We start from the raw sequence: 12,379 nt of genomic DNA on the forward strand, positions 1-12,379 counted from the left end.
TGTTGTGTACCTTTTTTTATTGATTTGCAGGAGTTACTTATATATTCAGATACTTATATATTCAGTTACTTATATATTCAGATACTATTTTCTTCATTAGATGTGTGGCAAATATTTTCCAAATTGTAGTTCATCTTTTCACTCCCTTTATGGTATAATTCAATAAATTCTTATTATTTTTTAAGTATGTTTTTATTGATTTTAGAGAGAGGAAGGGAGAGGGATAGAGAGATAGAAACATCAATGAGAAAGAAACATCAATCGGCTGCCTCCTGCATGCTCCCTATTGGGGATCGAGCCCACAACTGGACATAGGCCCCAACCTGAATCAAGCCTGTGACCTCTTGGTGCATGGGACGATGCTCAGCCAACTGAGCCACACCACTCAGGGCATACTTATTTTTAATGTAGGTGAATTTAACAATCTTTTCTTTATAGTCTTTGCCTTTTGTGTCTTGTTTAAGAAATTCTTTCTGCCTTGAGGTAACTAAGATGATAATTTACTAGGCATGTTGGCTTTTTTTTATATAGTCTTTAATCCAGCTAGAAATCATTTATATGATGATGCAATATAGGAAGTCAATACTTCATTTTTATCATGGAAAACATCAAACATATACAAAAATATAATAATTCAATGAGCCCAACACCCAGCTTCAATAATTATTAACTTATTTCAGTTGACCATTGGTGTGTAAAATATTATCCCAACTTCACAAATTAAAACTAATAAACATTTGTTATCTCACACAGTTTTTGTAGGTCAGGATTTCAGAAGTGACTTAACTGAGTGGTCCTGGCTCAGGCTCTGTCATGAGGCTGCAGTCACGCTGGGCTGCAGTCATCTGAAGCCTCACTTAATGGGGCTAAAGGACCTGTTCCAAGGTGACTCTCGCCTATGGCTGATAAGATGTTGGCAGAATGCAACTGTTTTTTGCCACATGGACCTTTCCATAGAGCTGTTGGAGTGTCCTCATGGCATGGTGGCTGGCTTCCCCCAGAACGAATGATCCAAAAAAGAATAAGGTGGAAGTTCGAATGGCTTTTATGATGTGGTGTTGGGAGACACACAAGATCACTTCCACCACACTGTATTCATTAGAAACAAGTCACTACATCCCACCCACAGTCAAGGGGAGGGAAATTAGGCTCTACCAACTGGGTTATTTTGAAGGAAATTGCAGAAATCATAGTATTTCAAATATAAGTACTCCAATGTGAATTTCTAAAAGGTATGCTCTGAAGAAATGTCATAACCATAATACCATTATCACACAAAAAGTTAACAATAAAACAATAATTCCTCAATATCCTGTCAGCATTAAAACTTCCTTATTCAATTAAGCCACTGCTGCCTAGATCAGTTCTGCACACAGGTTCCCCCAGTCACCTTCTCAGGGATTCTGTTTCATGCTGCAGGGTGGGATACTGTGGAAATCTGTTTGGTACCCAGGCATGCACAACCCAAGAGTGCCAGGGATTTAATATTCTTTGAAGCAAACTTTGACCAATAGGGATTGAGAAACAATGGACCACTACTTTTGTTATGGAGTCCAGGGGCTTGCTGCTTAGGGTGTTCTACTCAAGAACAAGACGTGGTTGACAGGTAGTTTTATTTATTTGCAGCAAGTAAAGGAGACAGGGGATTCACATCCAAAGCTCTGTATCCCCGAGGGAAGGCTTAGCCATTGCTTATATACACTATTTGAATTAATTGACTTCTTTGCAATTGGCTACACTTATCAGGTTGGGTTCCTGTCAAGCTCATCCTGTTTAAAGCTGTGTCTGCAAAATACTGGGCTACATTTTAACATTTAGCAAGCATAGCATTTAGTAAGAACCACCCAGACCTTGAGATCCTTGGTCTATCTAACACTTTTCCTTTCATCCCCAGATCAACAGTCCTAAGACACAGTATATGCAGCCTCTAAGAAGGTCTAGGCATTAAGGAATTACCCTTAATGGTGGTCAACTTGATCATGCTTCCTGTATTGGCTTTGCCGCTTCTCTATTTCACTCAGTGTCCCTCCGCCCTGCTCCCTGAGATTGCACTCCTCAATAGTCTTGGCAGACAGCTTTTTGTTTTGTTTTGTTTAAATCAGACTATGCTTTCTGGAGGACCTAGGCTAGGAAACAGATGGTTCCAAAGAAAGTGTACACTTTGCATTTGACTTTTTGTCTTGTAGGGTTCTTTGATCGATAGGTTCCATGCCCTCCCATTTCTTTTCCTTTGCAACTATTTGGTTATCATAATAAATCATATTGTTTGTTCTGAGGAGTTTACCACATTATAGATTTCCCTTATCTCTCTTACTATAGTGGTGTTTATCATGCTATCTGTTCCCTATTATTTCCTAACCGATAGTTAGATCTAGAATCTTGATCAGATTGAGCTTTGAATTTTTGGCAAGAATACTTCATGGTGATATTAATTGCATCACATCAGGAGATGCAATGTCTGTTTTTCTCTTTATGATTTTAAGGTTGATTGATAGGTTCAGGGGCAGTCATTCTAATCCAGCCATTATAAACTCCCCACCAGTCTTTCACCTAATGATTTTAGCAGCCAAGTTTAATCATACCCTAGAACTGTACTGTCCGGTACAATAGCAATTAGCCACATGTGGTTATTTAAATTTAATGAAAATTGAATAAAATTAAAAATTAAATTCCTTAGTCACACTAGCCACATTTTTAAAAAATATAATTTTATTGATTTCAGAGAGGAAGGGAGAAAGAGAGAGAGATAGAAACATCAATGATGAGAGAGAATCATTGATCAGCTGCCTCCTGCACACCCCACACTGGGGACTGAGGCAGAAACCCGGGCATGTGCACTGACCAGGAATCGAACTTGACCTCCTGGTTCATAGGTTGACGATCAACCACTGAGCCACCCCAGCTGGGCACTAGCCACATTTGAAGTGCTCAATAGCTAATGGCTTCTGTATTGAACAATGCAAATATAGAATATTTCCATCATCGTAGAAAGTTTCATTAGACAAAACTAGCCTAGAACCATTATTTTATTTTTATTCTAATTTTTATAATTTTAAGTATTTCATCCTAAATCTACCATCCTTTATACATTTATTAACTGTAATTGTTCTATAAAGAATCATATTCCCTCATAGACTATAGAGTTACCCTGAGGTATGCTAGTAGTTCCTACAGTAAAAGCTGTAAAAATGCTTACTTGCCTTTATTTACAAGTATTCAGAATAATGAGATTATTTCCTGGCATCCTCAGCATCCTCCAAAGTGGATCAAAGCTTTTGGGTTTTTTGTCTTGTTTTGTTTCATTGTTTTCAAAATCCTTATGAACTAATGAATAATGTATTTGATGTCTTTCAGTTCATTGTAGTTACTGTTCTTATTGATGCTCAGATTTTCCCATTTGATAGTTTGGTTCCTACCATAATATTTTATAGGTTTTTTTCATTTCCAATACAAGATGTATCAGGCTTTTCATGTACATTTTCTGCCCCATGGAATCAGACATTTCTTCAAATGGCCCTGGTTCCTTTTAGAGAAAAATGGGATACTCATTCCTAGTGAGTTGGTTGTCCTTTTTTATTTTTTTAAAAAAAAGTATACAGAGCTAGAAAATAATCTTTTTTAAAGAAAATACATCCTTGACAATATAAAAAAGAACTCTTACCTCTCTTACCAACAGCATGGATGGACCTGGAGAGTATTAGGCTGAGCAAAATAAGCCAGTCACATGATCTCACTCATATGTGGAATCTAATGAACCAAATAAACTGATAATCAAAAATAGACCCAGAGACATAGAAAGATGATCAGACTGTTGAACCTCAAAGGGAAGGCAAGGGAGGGTGGGTGGGAAGAGATCAACCAATGAACTTGTACGCATATATGCATAACCCCTGGACACAGACAATGGGATGGTGAGGACCTGGGGGGGGGGGGGGCGGGCGGTGGGGATGGAATCGGGCTGGAAGAGGTTAATGGGGGGAAAAGGAGGACCTATGTAATACTTTCAACAATAAAGTTTAAAAAGAAAATACATTTTAGCTTCAGACTGATATTCCAGATTAAAATTTAGGACTACAAAGTTTTGCTTAACTTCTTTGATTTCATGTTTGTATCTCTTTTCTACTGGATCAGTGGTCGGCAAACTCATTAGTCATCAGAGCCAAATATCAACAGTACAATGATTGAAATTTCTTTTGAGAGCCAAATTTTTTTAACTTAAACTTCTTCTAACACCACTTCTTCAAAATAGACTCACCCAGGCCATTGGTATTTTGTGGAAGAGCCACACTCAAGGGGCCAAAGAGCTGCATGTGGCTCACGAGCCGCGGTTTGCTGACCACTGTACTGGACTGATATTCCTGGTTCCTAAGGTTATCAACACAAGTACTCATTTTCTTTGTCTTATAATGACTATAGTAACTTCATTCAGCTGTGCCCATAACATATTGATTATTAAATGTCTTGAATATCACCCTTGCTCTATGATCTACAAATTCTGTAAATTAATTTTTCTCTGCCAGAATTTCCTCATTTAAGGGAATTGCTGTTCTCCTACCACCCATGATGTAATGAACCTGTCAGACAAGGAACTTGGCCTCCCCTTCCATTGGAGTGAAAAATACTCATGGGATATGAGAGAATCAACACCCCAAGGGTGAACTTTGGCCAGTGTGAGATAAGATACGAGAGGAACCAGTGAATAATCTTATTTCACTTTCACCCTCAATGGACCATTTCAAGACCTGGTCGGTTTGCATAACTTTTTAGGAAGACTCCTGTGTAACTAAGGAACCCAACATGTTTTCTTTTTTAAATATATATTTTATTGATTTTTTACAGAGAGGAAGGGAGAGGGATAGAGAGTTAGAAACATCGATGAGAGAGAAACATCGATCAGCTGCCCCCTGCACACACCCCACTGGGGATGTGCCCACAACCAAGGTACATGCCCTCGACCGGAATCGAACCTGGGACCCCTGAGTCCGCTGGCCGATGCTCTATCCACTGAGCCAAACCGGTTAGGACCCAACATGTTTTCTTTTCTTTTCTTTTTTTTTTTAAATCTTCACCCAAGGATATTTTTAAAAATATATTTTTATTGATTTCAGAGAGGAAGGGAGAGGGGATTGAGCCCACAACCCAGGCATGTGCCCTTGATTGAAATCGAACTCGGGACCCTTCAGTCCACAGGCTGATGTTTTACTCACTGAGCCAAACTGGCTAGGGCAATTTTATTTTATTTTTTTGAGAGAGAGACGAGAGAGAGAGAGAGAGAGAGAGAGACCAATGTAAGAGAGATAATCATTGGCTGCCTCCTGACAGGGGATCAAACCTGCAACTTAGGTATATGCCCTGACCAGAATCAAACTTGCAACTTTTTGGTGTACGGAATGACACTCCAACCGAGCCACCTGGCCAGGGCCAGGTATGTTTTCTTGAAGCTGCAGGGAGCCCAATAATATACCACCTTGCATTTGCTTTGTTTCCTTCCTCTGTCTAACTTTTGTTGCTCTGGATTGTGCCTCCAGTTAAGACCCCCTTGCTCTGTTCTCTAGGGAATCCAGGCAAAAACAATCTAGGCAAAGACAGTTTTCCAGGATCTTCTGGGTGAAGAGCTTCTGGGTGAGTTTATATATTCAATAAGCACTCCAAGATACATGGCCCTGGCATAGCTAGAGCCTTCTGGGAGCATTGATATGGATTCTGGGGAAAAGCAGATATGTCTCTCTCTAAGATTATGAGCTACATGTCAAAATATTTTAGTAGAGCCCTGGCCAGTGTGGCTCGGTGGCTGGAGCATCAGCCGGCAAATCAAAGGATCTCGGGTTCATTTCCTAGTGAAGGGTGGGTACCTGGGTTGTAGGTTCCATCCCTGGTTGGGGTGTGTGCGGGAAAACATCCAATTGATATCTCTCTCTTCTCTTCTCTTCTCTTCTCTTCTCTTCTCTTCTCTTCTCTTCTCTTCTCTTCTCTTCTCTTCTCTTCTCTTCTCTTCTCTTCTCTTCTCTTCTCTTCTCTTCTCTTCTCTCTCTCTCTCTCTCTCTCTCTCTCTCTCTCTCTCTCTCTCTCTCTCTCCTCTCACTCTTCTCTCTCCCCCTTCCCTCCCTCCCTCCCTCCCTTCCACTCTCTCTTTAAATCAATGGAAGAAATATCCTTGGGTGAGGGTTGACAAAAAAGATAAGTAGTTTAGTAGATGTATGTTTAGTATTTCTTAACATATATTTCACTCTACTTCTGGTAACAGTGTATTGCTTTTGAAGGAGGAGAGAAGAAACTACTCCTTTTTCTTATTCTTAGCTCATCTACTTTGGATGGAGCTGACTTCTCTTTGAGTCCATAGGTGGACATATAATCCACACTGACCAATCACATTCCCTGACCACAGATTGTTTGGGGTAATCATGTGACCCAGTCAGAGCCCTCGAACTATGGGATTGTTAAAAGAGAAAAAGCTTCTTTTTCTCCCCTGGACTAAGAGCATCAAGGATGTGGAGCCATTATGAGGAACCTGAATATAAAGCCGACACAGCAAAAGACAGGATACTGTGGAGGGAGTAAAATGAGTCCTACCTAGTTGACATTGCTGGAGCTCTTGGTTCAAGCACCACTCAGACCTTCCTACCTCAGATTACACCTCTTGGATTACACAGGCTAATGAGTTCTCTTTTTTTGTTTAAGCCAGTTTGGGTTGGGCTCTATAACACAACCGAAACCGTTATGACAGCTGTAATGATGGCAGCTGCAGGAAAATACATTGCTGCCATGTGACGAGATCCTGGGTGATAGTGACACGTATTCACAAGAAAGAAAAAATTAGAACTAAGAGATGGAGAGAGGGAAGGAGAGCAAGTGATTGATATGGGCAACTCCAAGTACCAGGATCCTGTCATTCCTGACACATATTGCACCTTTGAGTTCTCAATTATTTGAACCAACAAATTCCCTTTTTTGCTTAAAGGAGTAAAAATTAAGCTTTATCACTTTCAAAGGAAAGCATTATGACTCACACAATACCCTCTTTTCATTTTTCCTGAATCATTTTAATTTTTCCTTATTGAGTTGAAGGCAATCTTTTTTTTTCTTCAAGACAATCTTTATATATCCTGAAATTGATAATTTTTGTTCATTGTTTGCTCTACATAATTTATTCTACCACGTATCTTTTCCTTTTTTTATGCTATTTCTCAGTGCTGAAAAGGCTGTGATTTTATGGGGTCTAAATAAACAAGTTTCACCTTTATCATTTTGGGATTATTAGACATGGTCCTTTTGGTTGAAATTGATGGAAACACAATACAATCTAGTTTGAATTAAAAGACAATATATTGGCTAACTTAATTGGGAGTTCTAGAGATATTTGGTTTTAAGGCTCAACTGGAATCAGCTCCAACTGTCATTGGGACCATTTCTCTCTCAATCTATCCGTTCTCTGGCCTTCTTTTCCATTGAAGCTCTCTTCATTTTTTTTATAAACAGCCCATATTCTTATACTTTATAGCTCCAAAGGAAGAAAGACTCTCCTGATAATTGGGCATAGGAATCCAAGCAGAGCCTGATAGCTATTATGAGCACTCTAACAGATCTGCATTATCTATCCACTCCTATGTCTAGTGGCTGTATCAATCATTTCAAATTACTCAAAATGTGCTCCACACAGATTGAAAGAGTTTTGTTATGGAAGGATGGAAGGAGGGAAAACGTGGTAAGCATTTAATAGCTACCATACTCGTCTCTGTCTTTTATATTTAGTGTATGAAAACCTTTCTCTCCCCAAATTATATTTGTATTTATATATATTTACTTCTATCACATATTTTTAATCCTCTCAAATTTTTTACTTTAAAATTTGTGTTTTCATTTTAGAGCTACATTTAATCTAGAATGTATTTTTATTTATGGCATGAACTAGAAATCTATAACAATTTTTTCCATATGAAAAACCTATTGTCTTAAAAACATACGTTGAATAATCGATCTTTTACCCACCAGCTGGAAATGCCATATTCGTTACAAATTAGATTCTACATTTATGTGGTTCTCTTTCTTGACTATACATTGCTCCATTGATCTAGTCTTCTATTGCAGCAATGATTCATGTTGCTCAAAGAACAGTTAACTTTCCTGGGAAGCACTGCTTTTTATTTGGTCCTAAATTTCTTCTAACAGGCATGTTTTGGGCTGTGGTTCTCTTTGATCATATCCCCATTAATCTGATTCTGTCCATTTTCTTATTTATTTAGTAATTTTAAATTGATACAACAAAAACCAATTGAGAAATTGACCAGCCCAGAGAAAAGGCAACAAATGAAAATGATTTAACATCTTATTTCATGAATGTAAAATTTTCTCAAATCTCTCAGGGAGTATTAATGATAGTAGATTTTTACAAGTTTATTTCTGCTCCTTGTTGTTGTTTCGAGTTCCTTCTTTTCTGTTTGTTTAGGTCTCTGATTTTCTTGTTAGCAGCTTTCCACATTAGGTGACTCATGGCCCTCTGTTGCTATGCATAGGACCTGGAGCTTATGTTTGTAGGTGGAGTGTATTGATTGGGGCCTCAGGGTAACAGGATGGGCAGGTACTTGGAAGTTTCATTGGGGCACCACCCCAAATGCCAATTTCTGTAGTTATTTTTCTCTGGGCTGGTCAGTTTCTCAAGTGAAGGCTCCTCTCACCATCGGCCAGGTGGGAGGAACTGTATGTGTGAGTGGAAGAGAGTGGATAGTGGAATATCTGCTTGGCTCAGAGCATGGGATGATGCCAGGGTCTCCATTCGGAATGCAAACTTCATGCATTTCCCCAGGGTCCACCTCACCCTGAGCTATGCCAGATCTCCCTAAGCTGAGAATTTTGGGGTCCGACCTTTCCAGGGGACAAAGTGTAGTTTTTTGTTCTGGTAGAGGCGGGCCAAGATTTTCAACTGTGTCCTCTATTTCCAGCACCAACCCTCACCCTGCCATCAGAGATGTATGGTATTTCCAATCTCTGAGCCTTTCTGAGGTACTGAAGCACAAATTGGTTTTTCTCTTATTGACTCACCCCCATCTACTTAGCAGAACTGAGAAAACTGCAAGCAACTTTAGAGCAAAATTCTGAAACAAAAAGATTGTGAGAAGTTATCAAAATTTGATTTGTCAAGGAATGAACCAGCAGGTAGACACACACACACAAAAAAAAGCTGTTTTCTTTATAAACCGTGGAAAAAGGGACTCGGTGGAACTCTTTCCCCCTCCCCACGTGGGAGTCTGTACTTGTTCAATACATTTCCACCTTTACTATAAAAAAAAAAAAAAAGCTGTTTTGACAGTGCTTGAAAAACAGGTGTGTGTGTCCAAACACAGTTAGAGCGAATGAAAGGAGTTCCAAAGACATTTGCTAGGTAAAATTCAAGAATGGTTAACTTTCTACAGGGTAATAAAATCCTTGTGTTTCACCAGGCTATAAAGCCTTAGAACCTATTGGTTTCTAAAGCTTAACTATAACTATATAGGACCATAAAACTGCCTGTGCCTTCAATAGCTGTGACTCAAATTAGATACACCATGGCAATGGAATTAGATTCCCCGGGACACAAGCTTCTATTTTCATTCAAACAGGTGTTTGAGGTGTTTCCTTGAGATATCAGGAATCCATCAACCATAATTTGGCCTTTTTCCAAGTGTGGAATCACTTCTCTTTCTTCCCTATGCCAGGTAACATCTAAAATATTATTGACATCATTAGCTCAGTCTTGCCTATTATTTTTTTCCTTGTGGGTTTTGTACTTTTTTTTCCTAATTTACTGTATTTTAGTAAGGTTTGGGGAGAATCCAGCATTAACTCATGAGCTCAATTACCTTTTTTCTTTTAACCATGCATTTCTTTCTACTCTCTATCTTCCAGGACTTTCTTAAAATGTTTGTTAGTTTTTTGTTTGGTTGGTTTTTAAATACGTTTTTATTGATTTCAGAGAGGGAGAGAGAAAGAGAAACATCAATGATGAGAGAGAATCATTGATTGACTGCCTCCTGCACTCCCCCTACTGGGGGATTGAGCCTGCAGCCCTGTCATGTGCTGGACTGGGAATTGAACTGTGAACTCCTGGTTCATGGGTCGATGCTTAACCACTGAGCAACACCAGCTGGACTTGTTCGTTTTTCAGTTCCCTGATGCTGCTGTAGACCTATTAGTTTCTCTGTTTCATGTCTTTTCTGGATTTCATTGGGAGTTTTCAGCAGGAATGACAGTGTGTACTTTTCACCATCTTGATCCAGGCCTTTTCCTGATTATATCAATGTTTGATTCCAAATATCAATCTCACCTTTGGGAATGGAAATAAATGGTTCCCATTATTCAGATAAACATTGCTGTATCGTGGTAAGAATTAGTAGGTATCTTGTCTTCCAGCCTCTCTACTTCTTATTAGTCTTTCTCTATCCCTATAAGATAGATACCCACTCAATGGTCTTTTGGAAGGGCTTTACCTCTGCTTTTCAAACTTTAATGGGCATAAGTAGCACTAAGTAGCCAGTTATAAAAGTAGAACCCCAGACTTCACCCCCAGAAGATGGAGAAGGTTAGAGAATCTATATTTTAAAGAGGGCTCCACATCAAATCTGGGGCCATGCTGGCCTCAACTGAATAATGCAAGGATGGACTATATAATATACTGAATAAAAAGGAATTTATCCATCTATAGTGGCATTAACACAAAACATTTTAAGGGAAATAGAAAAGAAAGTTTTTCATGGAAAAATGCCAACTAGTCAATGGAAAAGGATGATGCAAATTGAAAAAAGATCATCATTTTACAAACATTCTAGTAACAGTTGATTCAGACAGGACTCATCAATGGAAGATAAAATCATTGCAAAGAAGGAGGTTGGAAAAAGATATTCAAAAGGTCTGGAAGTATCACCCTAAGAATATTTAGTAATGACGAAAAGGAAAGATACCTTTACCCTGGAGAGATCTAGTAGTCACCATCTTTTTTTGAAATTGATTTCAGAGAGAGGAAAAAAGAAGGAGCAAGAGAGAAACATCAGATGAGTCATGGATTGGCTGCCTTCTGCATGCCTCCTACTGCGGATCAAGCCCACAACCCTGACCGAGAATTGAACTGTGACCTCCTGGTTCATGGTTGATGCCCAACCACTGAGTCACACCAGCCAGGCTGATAGTCATCATCTTTTTTTAAAAAATCCTCACCTGAAGATATTTTTCCATTGGTTTTTAGAGAGAGTGGAAGAGAGGGAAAGGCAGAGAGAAATATCAATGTGAGAGGAACACATCGATTGGTTGCCTCCTGCACATGCCCCAGGGAGGAGCCTTGACCAGAATCGAACCCCGGACCCTTCATTCCACATGCCTGTGCTCTATCCACTGAGCCAACCTGGCTTGGGTGGAAGTCATCATTTTGACCAAGGGATTACATTTAGCATAATTACTAATGTGATCAGTTGACTGATGTGACTCATTGAGATGAACACTCTATTACCTAATATTTCTACCAAAATTCTGAACAGAGATTTTTTTAGGAAATCAAGGCCCTATGCATTACGATGTCATAGTTATTTTAAGTACAAGGGTTTATTTAATGGATATGATCAATACTTTAAAACTTTCAGTTCCCTTCTACCACAGACTCCTTTGTATTCTGGAAGTGACCAGGGAGCACTCTTGTGTAGTCCTCTTAGAATCCCCCAATCTCCCTCTGCAAAGGTCACCAGTCAGGCCTCTATTGTATGAAAAGAAAGAGCTTTGTCTCTGCCCTTACATTTCTTTTTTTTTTTCCTTTTTGGTATTTGTATATTAAACTGATAAGAACAGATACTATACTTGATCTTAGCATAGCCAAAAGGCCGAGAAGAAATCTGCCCTTTTATTTCTTACTAGAGGCCCGATGCACGAAATTCATGCAAGAGTAGGCCTTTCCTTCCCCTGGCTGCTGGCACCAGCTTCCCTCTGGCACCCAGGACCGGGCTGGCTTCCCTCTGGCCGCCTGCAGGCACCCAAGACCCAGGCTGCTCCCCTCCTCTGGCCACCAGCAGGCACCTGGGGCCTGGGCTGGCTTCCCTCGGGCCCTGGCTTTGTCAGGAAGGACGTCCGGAATGACGTCTGGAAGATGTTCGGTCTAATTAGCATATTACCCTTTTATTTTATTTTTATTTTTTATTTTATTTATTATTTTTTTTTTGCCCAGTTCCAGTGTGACAGTGTCACCAATATTTTTCCTGATTCTCTTCTCAGTGGTACTAGATTTATCTAGTTTCTGAATACTCACTGCATCTTGTATTATCTTTACCCTTGGTGTAACTTGCTTTAATTATTCCATTTTAATATTGTATAATTTTCAATGCATTTTATTTATTTTGGTATTTCTTGCTTTATCCCCCCACCCCTT

This window comes from Cnephaeus nilssonii, assembly GCF_951640355.1.
Source record: "Cnephaeus nilssonii genome assembly, chromosome: 11".
NCBI lineage: Eukaryota > Metazoa > Chordata > Mammalia > Chiroptera > Vespertilionidae > Cnephaeus > Cnephaeus nilssonii.